Below are 11518 nucleotides of genomic sequence, written 5' to 3'. Positions count from 1 at the left end.
ATTGTGTGATAGGACAGAAATGACAAGTACTGTGTCTTGCTTTATGTGCAGAGTCTCCTTGCATATCTCCATGTTTATACAGCTGGAGAAAGCAAAAACCAGACAACCTTCGTGCTAGCTGTTTCTACCATTGCTTTACTGAATGCAGTTATTACAGCCACAAATTATTTTGGCAGAATCTTAGATCCAAGGTGAAAGATGGGAACTGCAAATGTTTAATGTGTACTGTGGTATAGTGCTGACTTGGCCTTCTAATTGAATGTTCTGTTTCATCTTTCTCTGCACTCTTCCCATTTCTTCTTCATACACTCATTCTCTGTTTCTGGGAATGGTTGACTTTGTTGCTAAACTGATGGATTGGGTTAGAACTACTGACAGCAGTGACTTTGGCACATCATTCTCCCGCTTCAGAAATCTGTTCCATTAAAAGCCAAGGCTAATCCCCAATTCTCTGAAGTTCACACTGACCTGTCAGAGGTTTGTTATCACTACTACTCTTGTGAGGGTGACGATGCCTGGAATTTGAGAAGGCTCACTGGAGACAGCAGAGGCTTTGTAGACCTCACTCTTAAGGACTAGGTACTCCAGAGCACAGCTAGGAGTGGGCACTTCATGTGAGACTACTTTCTAATTCCACTAATTCTGGTTTGGGAATCAAAAAAACTACAAGTCCCCTGCTGCTCAACAGCGAATTACCTCCCCTGGACTTGGCTTTTGTGAGTTTCCTCTGAAAAGACCTCAGCATTTCTGTGAAAATACCTTAACTCCTCTCAAGCCAGGAATTAGCTGAAGAGCTTCCAACTAAGAAGCACAAAGGGGAAGAAGCTATAAAGTACTCCCCTGTAATGCTGTCCTATTCAAATGCATTCAGTATCTGTGGAGGACTTACTGCTGGGTGATACCAGCTGGGAGGGCTCTAGACTATCCTGGCTTTCTGAATAGTGTTTGGGGAAGATCATTCCCTGAAAACGTTGGAGTTACCTTCCCTTTTCAGGAATTTGCGTTAGAACTTGAATTAGGACCTGCAAGGTACGTAGCTTTATTGATTTTATGTCCTCTCTAAGCCAGGGACAACCATGTTCGTAATGCCTTAGCTTTGAATTTCCTGCATTGTCGGTGGTTGGACTAGGTAGCCTATAGGTTCCCTTCCCACCTCATGATTCTATATGAAAAAATCTATACAGGATGCAGAATGAGGTAGCAGGTGGAGGTAGAATTCTGGAGTTTGCCACTCAAAAGATTTAAAGTAATACCTGAGGTGAAATGTATGAATGCTTGCCCACCTAAGTGTAGACTGCCTCTGACTTTGCGTTTAAAGCTTTTTTACTGACTGCCAGCAATCAATCTGTATACTTTGGTAGAGGTCATTACCGTACATAAACTTCCACTGATTGCAAATTTGATATATGCCTTCCAAGAACTTGCTTTGTAGAAAAGGTATCATTTTATTTTGTCTTTTTTAGAGGACAACATGAAGGTATCTTCAGAGGGTGTGCTTATTTTCATTCCCAACCTCTTCAGATTGAAAGCTGTACATTAGAAAGCAACATTTATACAGACACTATGGAATAGACCAAAGAATTATTATTTAATTAATTAATTTGATAGACCGCCCAACCCCTTGCTCAGTTGGTGCTTCAACCAACCAGAAACCATCTCCAAACAGTGCTGCAGAGCCACAGGGCAACACTGCCCCCCCTCAACAGAATGACTTGAGTGTTATCAGTATATTGATGACATCAACCCAAAATTCCGCACCAACTGAGCAAGGGGTTGCATATAGATCTTAAATAATAATGGGAACAACAGGGCCCCTGAGGTACCCCATAACAAAGCTGGGTACCTCCACTGGGAGGCCCTATCCTCAAGCCTCACTATCCCCCACCTCTCATGTTTTAAGACTGACCACTTTTAATAGGTAGCTGAGGTTGCTAAGCAACCTGCAGTTTGGCTAATCTTAATCACAGTGGAACTGGAATGTGCTTTGGTGTGTCTAGTATCTTGCAAGGATGTGCAGGTTTTCAAAACAATAATATTTGTGTTGGATTAAAAAAGCTAGCTCACAGAGGTCAGCTGCAGTGAACACACCCATCTTGTCACTTTGCTGTAAACATAATATAATTTTGGAGGCTGCTGTGGGTCATCACTGAATAGCTTTTGGTTTCCTGTGTCTGAAAAAAAAGTCTGCCAGTAATAAACTTCCAATAGGAGAAGGATGCTGAACTATATTAATGGGTGTATATATACACACACACACGCATATGCTGGGCAGGATCTAGCAGTGCAATAGTAGAAGAGTTTTACTTAATGTAGTTCCATTTGCACAAAATATTGCAGAAAAACTACAGTACGATCGAGTGCCCCCCCATTTCCAATCAATGCAGCTGCGTAGAGAAGACTATTGGTGCAGTCATTATAGTGCAAATTGGAAGTGTAAGATTTGGTTAATAAAGATCCTGGGTAGAGGAAGCTCCTGCTGAGGGAATACAGTCAAGCTAACTTAGTGCAAGGACTTTTTGCAAATACTTTCTCATGTTTCTGCTTTCAAGAGCTCTGCCATGTTCTGTGGGATCCAACATACAGGAGAAGGTTTCATCTTTTCTCCCCGTTCAGCCAGGATCAGTCAGATTCAAAAGGCAAATGTAATTTTGAAGTTGGGTGAAGGGCTGAGGGATTTAACAGTCAACAACCGATGCATAATGGCAGTTGAGGTTTGGAGTGAGAAGGACTAGGAGGTGTGCAGGGTGTCCAGCAGGAACTGTAGTGTGATTTTGGACAGGCAGGGTTTGGATGCTGTTCCTCATTAAAAACAGTGAATTGTTAAAGGTGACTAGTTATGGTCTTCGATTCTGGCATGCTGAAATAATCAACACAGTAATCATTTCCCAGCTCTGGTAACTGTCAGCTATCAGTCTAGAAGGGGGACACTTACCAACTAAAAAACTTGCATGTTTTGTTATATGTGATCCACAACCTACCCTGTTTCCCCTAATATAAGACATCCCCGAAAAATAAGACATAGTAGAGGTTTTGCTGAAGTGCGAAATATAAGGCATCCCCCGAAAGTAAGACATAGCAAAGTTTTTGTTTGGAAGCATGCCCGACAAACAGAACACAGGAAAAATAAGACATCCCCTGAAAATAAGACATAGCACATCTTTGGGAGCAAAAATTAATATAAGACACTGTCTTATATTCGGGGAAACACTGTATATAACCCACTAGACATTGTAGAATCCAGAGAAAAGGAGTCTTGATTTGTGACTGATGTGTTCTCTGGTATGGGACTAAAGAATCTTGTGTGTGTGTTTAAAATAAGCCACATTAATAAAAGAAAAGTTAGCAGTGAACCCAGTATAGTAACATAACAGAAAGGTGTGCATGATGAGGTGAGCCACAGCATTTCATCCTGAAAGACTGGTTATTGGCAAACTGGTATAAAAGAGCAAGAAAAAAGTCTGGACCAGAAGTTGTGTTACCTGCTATACATTGCTAATGCAATCCAGTTCTGTCCCTTACACAGGTAGAGCTGTACTGGCAATGTTATTACTCGGCTTCAAGTTATGTTTTTGCACTGCTGTTCTGACCTACATTGGTGAAAAGGGTGCACTGATAGGGGTGAAGGCCATTGAGTGTGAGGGCATACCAGCACTGGCAGGGATGTTTGTGTGTGCTTATTTTAGTCTGCTCCATTTTATCATCACAAGAATCATGTGAGATAGGTTAGACTGGGAATGTATGTGACTGGCCCAAAATCACCCAGCTAGCTTCCATTCCAGAGTGGGGGGTCTGATTCTAGGTTTACCAGATCCTAGTCAGACGCTAGCCACCATACCATAGCAGCTCAGTAAACTGTACTAAAAACAACTACCGATCAACTTAACAGTGGAATAGTACTAGACAAGTATTTAAATAGTTCACTGAGAAGAGATTAGATATCTATGTGAAGCGCTCATAAAGCTGCTATATAAGCAGTTACTATGTAAAATATTAACAGCTTCATATACCTCAGCAAAAAATTACTTTGGTTGTTGTTTCAGATTTTTGTTGATGAAACTGTTTTCCATACTCCTTGGCGTCACTGAAATGTAAAGTATTTTTGAAATCATGCTTTCACTTTGTTCCAGAACAACTTCTGTCACTAGTAGCTGAAAAGGACAGAACTTTTTACGTTGGTCACAATAGAATCGACACAGTCCTGCTCTTCCTCAAAGAAGCTTGGTTAACATAGATCATGCTTTGGTCTTTAACTCCTCAACAAGCCCTGTGAGGCGTAAGAGACAGTGCAACTGGGCCAAGGCCCTAGCAAACTTCATGGATGGGTAGACTTGTTTCTCTGTGGTTTTTCTCTGATCCTGAAACCACTACACTATATTGCCTCTCATTATTGCTGAATGAGTACCAATATCTCAGAAAGATAGTCTTCTGACACCTTAAAGATTAATATTTTTGCCCTAAGGTGCTGTTGACAACAGCCCATTGCATAAATGCACATAGGTCTTCACTAGGCAAATATACAGTGAAAAAATAATTATAAACAGCCGGGTCAAGGTGTTATGAAATTCAGAAAGTAAAGACTAGAATTTTATTATGTGAAATCCAAATGTAATTTTAAAATTATAGAGAATGCTCATCATAGCAATAGCTGGCAATCTCTCTAGTTTTCCTAAGCTCATTAATACCAGTAATAGCTGAGGAATCCAAATCCCCTTGTTAAGTCTTGGATGGTATCAAACTTCTTAATGCATTTTAATGTAGCATTTTCACAATTGTGTCTCCCTTTGAAGTTCTTTTACTGGAGAATAGTGACTTTTCAATCAGCATAATGTATGCAGGTATATTAAAAGTATACAAAGACTTCCTCTTTATAAAGAAAAATCTTTCATGTACCTTATGCCATCTTGTTCTTTTAATTATACATTTTCTTCTTAATGTGGATTTTTACTTGTTTTTGATATGTATTTGTTATAACAATAATATTTTTTATTATATTCTGCTTCTGCTGCTTGTATCTTATTCCTGAACTGGTTTCTGTCTAATAACTTTATCCTGTTGATGATTGTATTTTGCTACCATGTAGCTTCTCCATTGCAGTGTTAGGAATGTGCAGCATGTAGGGCTGCCAGATCTCCCTGGCCATCAGGAGGGGGTGGTGGGTAGGGCTTCCATTTCCTGGTTGGAAAATTCCTGCAGATTTGGGGGTGGAGCCAGGGGAAGACAGGAACCTCAATGGAGCAGAATGCCATGGAGTCTACTCTCCAAATCATTCATTTTCTCCAGGGGAACTGATCTTTGTAGTCTGGAGGTGAGCTGCAATTCCAGGGGATCCCCAGGCCCCACCTGAAGGTTGACATCCCTAGCAACTTGATTGGGTTGTAATGTAAACCCCACAGTGAGGTGATTGAGCTGCTGTCCTTCAGGTGGCACTTGGAAATTTCCTGGAATTGCAACTAATCTCTAGATGATGAAGAGATCAGTTGCCCTGGAGAAAATGGCTGCTTTGAAGGGTGTACGCCATGATGTTATACCCTACAGAAATAAATTTCTTAGTCATGTGATGTCCTTTGCTGAAATATCCACAGCAAAGATGTTATTGTTTGGGATTCTCAGTATTTGTGCTTTGTTTTTTCTGTTCTTTTAAAATTTATTCTGAGCTGAAATTACCAAGCCATGCTGACTGACACCTCGTATGCAGCAAAAGAGATTAGACCAAATCCTCCTTATTTTGTATGTTACACAAAGTACCGTAAACTTGTGTAACTTGTTTCAACAAAGATCTGTCAAATTTTGGGTGCCCACTGATGAACACAGGCTTCATGAACTAAATGATGACTGCACATGAATAGTGAATGTGTCATATGTGTGTGTTGTAATATGAAGGAACAATAAATTCTAGAAGCAGCAACAGATGACCTTTTTGCTTTTCACAAACCTGTGTGAAAACATTTGAGTCAATTGATTGAAACATGTTGAGAATCTTTCTTTTTTTAATTAAAATGTGTGGCCTGTTGCAGGAGGCTTCCTTCTAGCACAGCAAAAGGGTTCTGGACTGATGCAATCTAGTATTATAATCAAGAGGAACACTCCCTGTTTAGTTGGCTAGAAATTTGAACCAAATTTGCATCTAGTCACAAGCAGACCCATAAAAACTCCCAGCCAATCCCTAAAAAGGAAGATTTATAAACTGACTCCCTTTTCATTCAGTTGATGACTTGGGGGGTGGGAATTATAGCCCTGATTTCATGTTTATTATTCATGCTGTACAGTAACAATTGTATTAAATTACTCTGGACAGATGTATTTGTAAATAAGGGTGGAGCCAATCAGGTGGCAGTAGAGGCATTGATGCTGAGAGCCATCACAGGCCTTCAGACAAAAATCTCTCACACTATTTTGGGGTGTGTGAAAGGGAAAGTGTCACTTTTTCTTAATAGCTAACAGAGTCTGCCTGGTGACCTTGGGCCAGCCACAGTGTTATCGGAACTCTCAGCCCAGATGGAAACAGCCACTGGCAAACCACCTCCAAATGTTTCTTTCCTTAAAAACCCTACAGGGTCACCATAAATCAACTGTGATTTGACAGCATTTTACACCACCATAAAGTAATTGCCTCATAGGCTCACTGCTTGTTTCCTCTAATAGCAAATATTACTTTGACAATAATAATAAAGATTTACTGCATGCATGAGGAAAACTGCACATCTGCAGAAAAGATTTCCTACCCAACTATGGTGGGAGGGCTACACAAGCATGATCCTTCATGCATGACCACAGGGCAAAAGTGAGGAGTGCTAAAAAATTTCTCATGCTGCTAGGATTCTGTGGCAGCATGAGAAAAATTTAGCACTTGCTCACTTTTGCCCTGTGATCATTACACAGAAAGGAAGCAAACTCTTCCCTTCAGCTGTCAGAGAGAAAGCAGACTGAGGTCTGGAGAAGATCAGGGATTTCCTTACATTATACAAAGCATTAGAAAAATCATATGAAGTATGCTTAGCAAACTTCCTTCAGGCTTACTGCAGCGTCAGGTTACCAAACTCAAGGTGGGATGACCTGGAATTTTCCAGACTACAGAGGTCAGTTCTTCTGGAGGCTTTGCCAGCATCAAAGGGTAAAATCTATGATATAGTACTCCACTGAGCTCCCTCACCTTAACAAACTCCACCCTTCTTACTGCCTCCAAATCTTCAAGAATTTTCTACGTTTGAGTTAGGCTAGATCAGTGTATGGGAGATTTCCCTGTGCCACCTCTCCCTTAGAAGAATCTGTCTCAGTCATACTCAGTCTAGGAGTTTATCCAAATAGTAAGCCACATATCTGTTTTAGTAATTGTTTATTTAGAATATTTTGGCATAGCTTTACTCCCATACTAGCTTACAAAATGAAGTGAGTGCAAAACTACAATGTATGAAAATATACATCCTAATTGGCAGGTACCACATGCATTACAAGCTTTTTTGGTGCTGGGGTAAAAGATCTGGGGGATCTTCTGATACTTCAGAAGAGTGCAAAAGAATTTTCCTCAGTGCAATATTTTATTGGAGGACCCTCTTATAAATATTATTCTTGAAGTACTTGTAAAACATTAACAGACTAATAAAATGCAAACCTGTTTAATAGAGAGGTAACCTTCATATCTTGTCACATTCTGTAAGAAGTCTAGACATGTCAGGCATTTTAGCAGTAGGCTTCTGGACTTCTGAAGAAAAATAGTTGTTTTACCCTTTAACATATGCTTTCTTTTGTTGCTAATACATAATGATGCTGGCAAATGAGTCTCTGTAATCAGAATTCTAGAGGTCAGATATGGAACATACTGGTATATATTGTTGGAATAAGGATTTTACATTATCCATTTTAGTGGCAAATCTGAACCACCTCACATTTTGCTAGATTTAGTAGAAGCGAATTAGTTGGGATTTAGTTCCTGTGGAAGCAAATTAGTTGGGAATTAGTTCCTGTGCCTATCAACTGCAGGAGCTTAGGGTTGAGACGTTAGGTGCCCAATAAAACTTTCACAGCCCCACAGTATACTCTGGAGTACAGGAAGCCTGTATAGGGAAGGAATTTATGTGGCAGATACCTCAAAAACCACTATCTGCGAAGACGGGCAATGAGTTGATGGAGGCTTGAAATTGGAGGAAGAAGAGGAAATTTTCCCTTTTAGGAGGAAGGAACACATAAGGTTGAAATTCTGGCAGTAGCTGCTTAGTGCAGGGCAACAAATCTAGGTTGGATGGTATACCTGTGTCCACATATGATTTAGGCTTACTAGCCTCCAGGTAGAGCCTGGAGATTTTCCTCAATTACAGAAATCAGTTCCCCTGGAGGAAATGGCAACTTTCCTATCCGCATAACCTGCCAAGGCTGCATTCCCAAATGTGCGGAGGTTTCCCAAGCTGGAGATGGCAATTGTCCTATGAGTATGCTTGTCAGTCCTCGAAAAACTTAGCCTTTAACAAACACAGTAGTGGGCATTTAAAATACACTCGAAAGCATAGAGATGAGACAAGAGAGGATCACATTTCTCTCCTCAAATGTTAGTCCTGAGGGAACACATTATACATAAGTCATATAAAAAGGGCTAACTGATACCTGGACCTAAATTGAATTCGATCAGGATTGTGGGAACAAAAATATGCCAACATGAATGAACTTAGAACAGGGTTTTATATTTGGGTGCTGTGTGGTTTCCGGGCTGTATGGCCGTGTTCTAGCAGCAGTCTCTCCTGACTTTTCGCCTGCATCTGTGGCTGGCATTTTCAGAGGAAATTCTGATCCTCTGAAGATGCCAGCCACAGATGCAGGCAAAACGTCAGGAGAGAATGCTGCTAGAACACGGCCATACAGCCCGGAAACCACACAGCACCCAAGTGATTCCGGCTGTGAAAGCCTTCGACAATATATGTTTGCATGCTAGATTCAGATGACTTGCTATTTCTGTTTAGAAGTAAGTATCCATTCTCACCACCTTCCCACATCAGGATCCTTGCTGTGGGAAAATATAAATGAAATAACGGCATCACCATGCATCTATGTGCCTGCTCAATATAGAACTTTAAGGCTTCAAAAACTGGGACTTTCCCCAAATTTGCCTCATTTTCAGGATAAAACTTCCTTGAGTGACAACTACCAACTCCAAGAGTTTCATCCCAGTTAGGGTGGAGAAAGTTAATGAAGATGGGACTGCATTAATTGAAGTCAATCTAAAAATCACCCAAACGCAAGCCACAGCAAATAAAACAACTCCAAAAGAAATAACATTTCTGCATGCAGCCCTAATGCAAGAGCGCACATTTGTGAAAGACTGCCATATGTCCATTATTCAGCCACAGATGGTCTCAATTGATTTCACTGTATTCAGTGTAGAAATGCTGCATGAGAGAATGTGAGCACAAAGTGTGAGGTTGCAAGGGAATGGGACTAGGACTGTTGGTTTTTGTATTCATCCCCTTAATTCATAAAATATTTGGCCCAATTAAATTGCTAAGAGCTCCTTCGAGCCTCTTTGATGACTTGCTTCATGACACGGTCCGCTCATGTCAGTGAGGACTATTCTCATTACTTTGGCAAAGACCAAAGCAGCCCATTTCGTTGAATCCATAAGCACTTAATGGCAAAATAAATCTGCTCACTCTTGTCTTTAAGGAACCACAAGACTCCTTTTTGTTTTGCTGAAGCAGATGAACATGGCTATCCCTTGGGAATTTTTTTACTAAACAAGCTGGTGACTCTGCTATCTTGAAAGAACATTAACAGCTGTGCCAAACTGAGCGTAAACTGCTGACTGTGGTCACAGGAACATGTTACACCTATTTCAAAATATTTCAGACACAAGGTATGAAGAACAAGTCCCTACTTGGACAGATTGTCTTCAATCACTTTATAAAATATATTGCTTTTACATTCAGGGAACTAACTTCCTTGTAAAGTTTTGTGGCCACACCAGCAAATCAAGCATATGTCTGCTTCATTTGTGCTGCAGTGCACAAAGCACGTCTTGGAAAAGGCTACACTCACCCCACGTTTCTTAGGTTCACTTCTAGTCTGACTGCTCAGCCAACAGCATCTGTCTCTCATATGGCTGCCGACCCTAGATTGGAAAATTCCTAGATATTTTGGGGTAGAGCCAGGGGAGAATATAGTTTGGGAATGGGTGGATGTATTATCATTCAGGCCCCTTCCACACAGGCCAATAAACACAGGTATAGGATGCCAAAAAACCAGTTTTGGGGGCAGGACATCACACAGATCCTGCCCCCCTGAACAAGTCTGCCCTGTGTTATTTCCCCCAACCTATTCTTTTTTAATCACTAAAATTGCTATTCTTTTCAAGTTACAGCCACTTATGAGGAAACGGTCATGCAGGAGGCGCTTTATTTGCCTCCCTTTCCCTTTTAAAATTTTTTTGCAGCTTGCATCTGCATAGCTACGCAGGTTCAGATGGTCATATTGTAAGATATCGGCATGGCTGTGGGGGTTTATTTGTGCATGCCTGTATAACTATGCATAGGTGGGAATTAAAAAGAAATAGACGTGTCTCTGTGCAACGGCGCGACAGCAACCTGGATTCTTTTTGTGAACTCCAATCGCTGCCTGCACAGAAGCATGTGAACGCAAAAATAGGAAAATGGGTTCATTAATCTCAACTGCAACCCGTTATACATTTGCTGTGCAGAAGGGGCCAAAGAGCACCTTCCAAAGCAACCATCTTCTCTAGGGAAACTGATTTTTGCAATCTGGAGATCAGTTGTAATTCAGATCTCCAGGACCTAACTGGAGATTGGTAATCCAGGCCACTACGTGGCAACTAACAGGAACATGTAGTACATTCCTATCAGCTTGCTTGATGATAGGAATGAGCTCTGATGCATAAAAGTTTTTGCTGGGATACATGTTAGTCTTTAAATTGCCATGGGACTCCTGTTGTATTCATGGCAACTGTTAATTTTTAACAGTGCGTGTCTGCAAAATATTTCACACCTTTAATAAATTCTAAAAAGTGAATTAAAAGCTTTCACTGTAGTAAAGATTCCTCCTGAAGAAAAAAATCAACACATGTAAAACACCATGCTGCCCATAAGTTATCATATAGCTGTACTAAATGGCATGCAGGTGATGTCTTTATTAAGAAAAATTAATTACTTGAGCGGGCTAGTACATTATTTAACTTTGCAGAACTAAACCCACAAAAGATTCAGCTAGCATTTCAGAAGGGCAAGGTATGCATCAAAGGATACAAAGGATCGTGGGAGGTGGGCAAAGATACTCCACATGTGTGCATGCGCACACGGGGTAGAAATCCTAGTAACCATGCTTGCATAGTTTCCATTATCATAAATGGGAACTGAAAAGAAAAAACTTTCAGCAAAACCATATAGACTTAAGCTCTGCTTAACAGGATGTCCATTAAAATGAACATTTTAAACAATATTTTCTTGCATGCACACAGCTATCCTTCAGTCACATAGTGAAGATCCCTGTGCTGTGGCAGCAGCTGTGTTAAAGCAATGCTATT

This window comes from Sphaerodactylus townsendi, linkage group LG01 (assembly GCF_021028975.2).
Source record: "Sphaerodactylus townsendi isolate TG3544 linkage group LG01, MPM_Stown_v2.3, whole genome shotgun sequence".
In the NCBI taxonomy this organism is placed as follows: domain Eukaryota; kingdom Metazoa; phylum Chordata; class Lepidosauria; order Squamata; family Sphaerodactylidae; genus Sphaerodactylus; species Sphaerodactylus townsendi.
Note: the sequence above shows the minus strand (reverse complement) of the source record.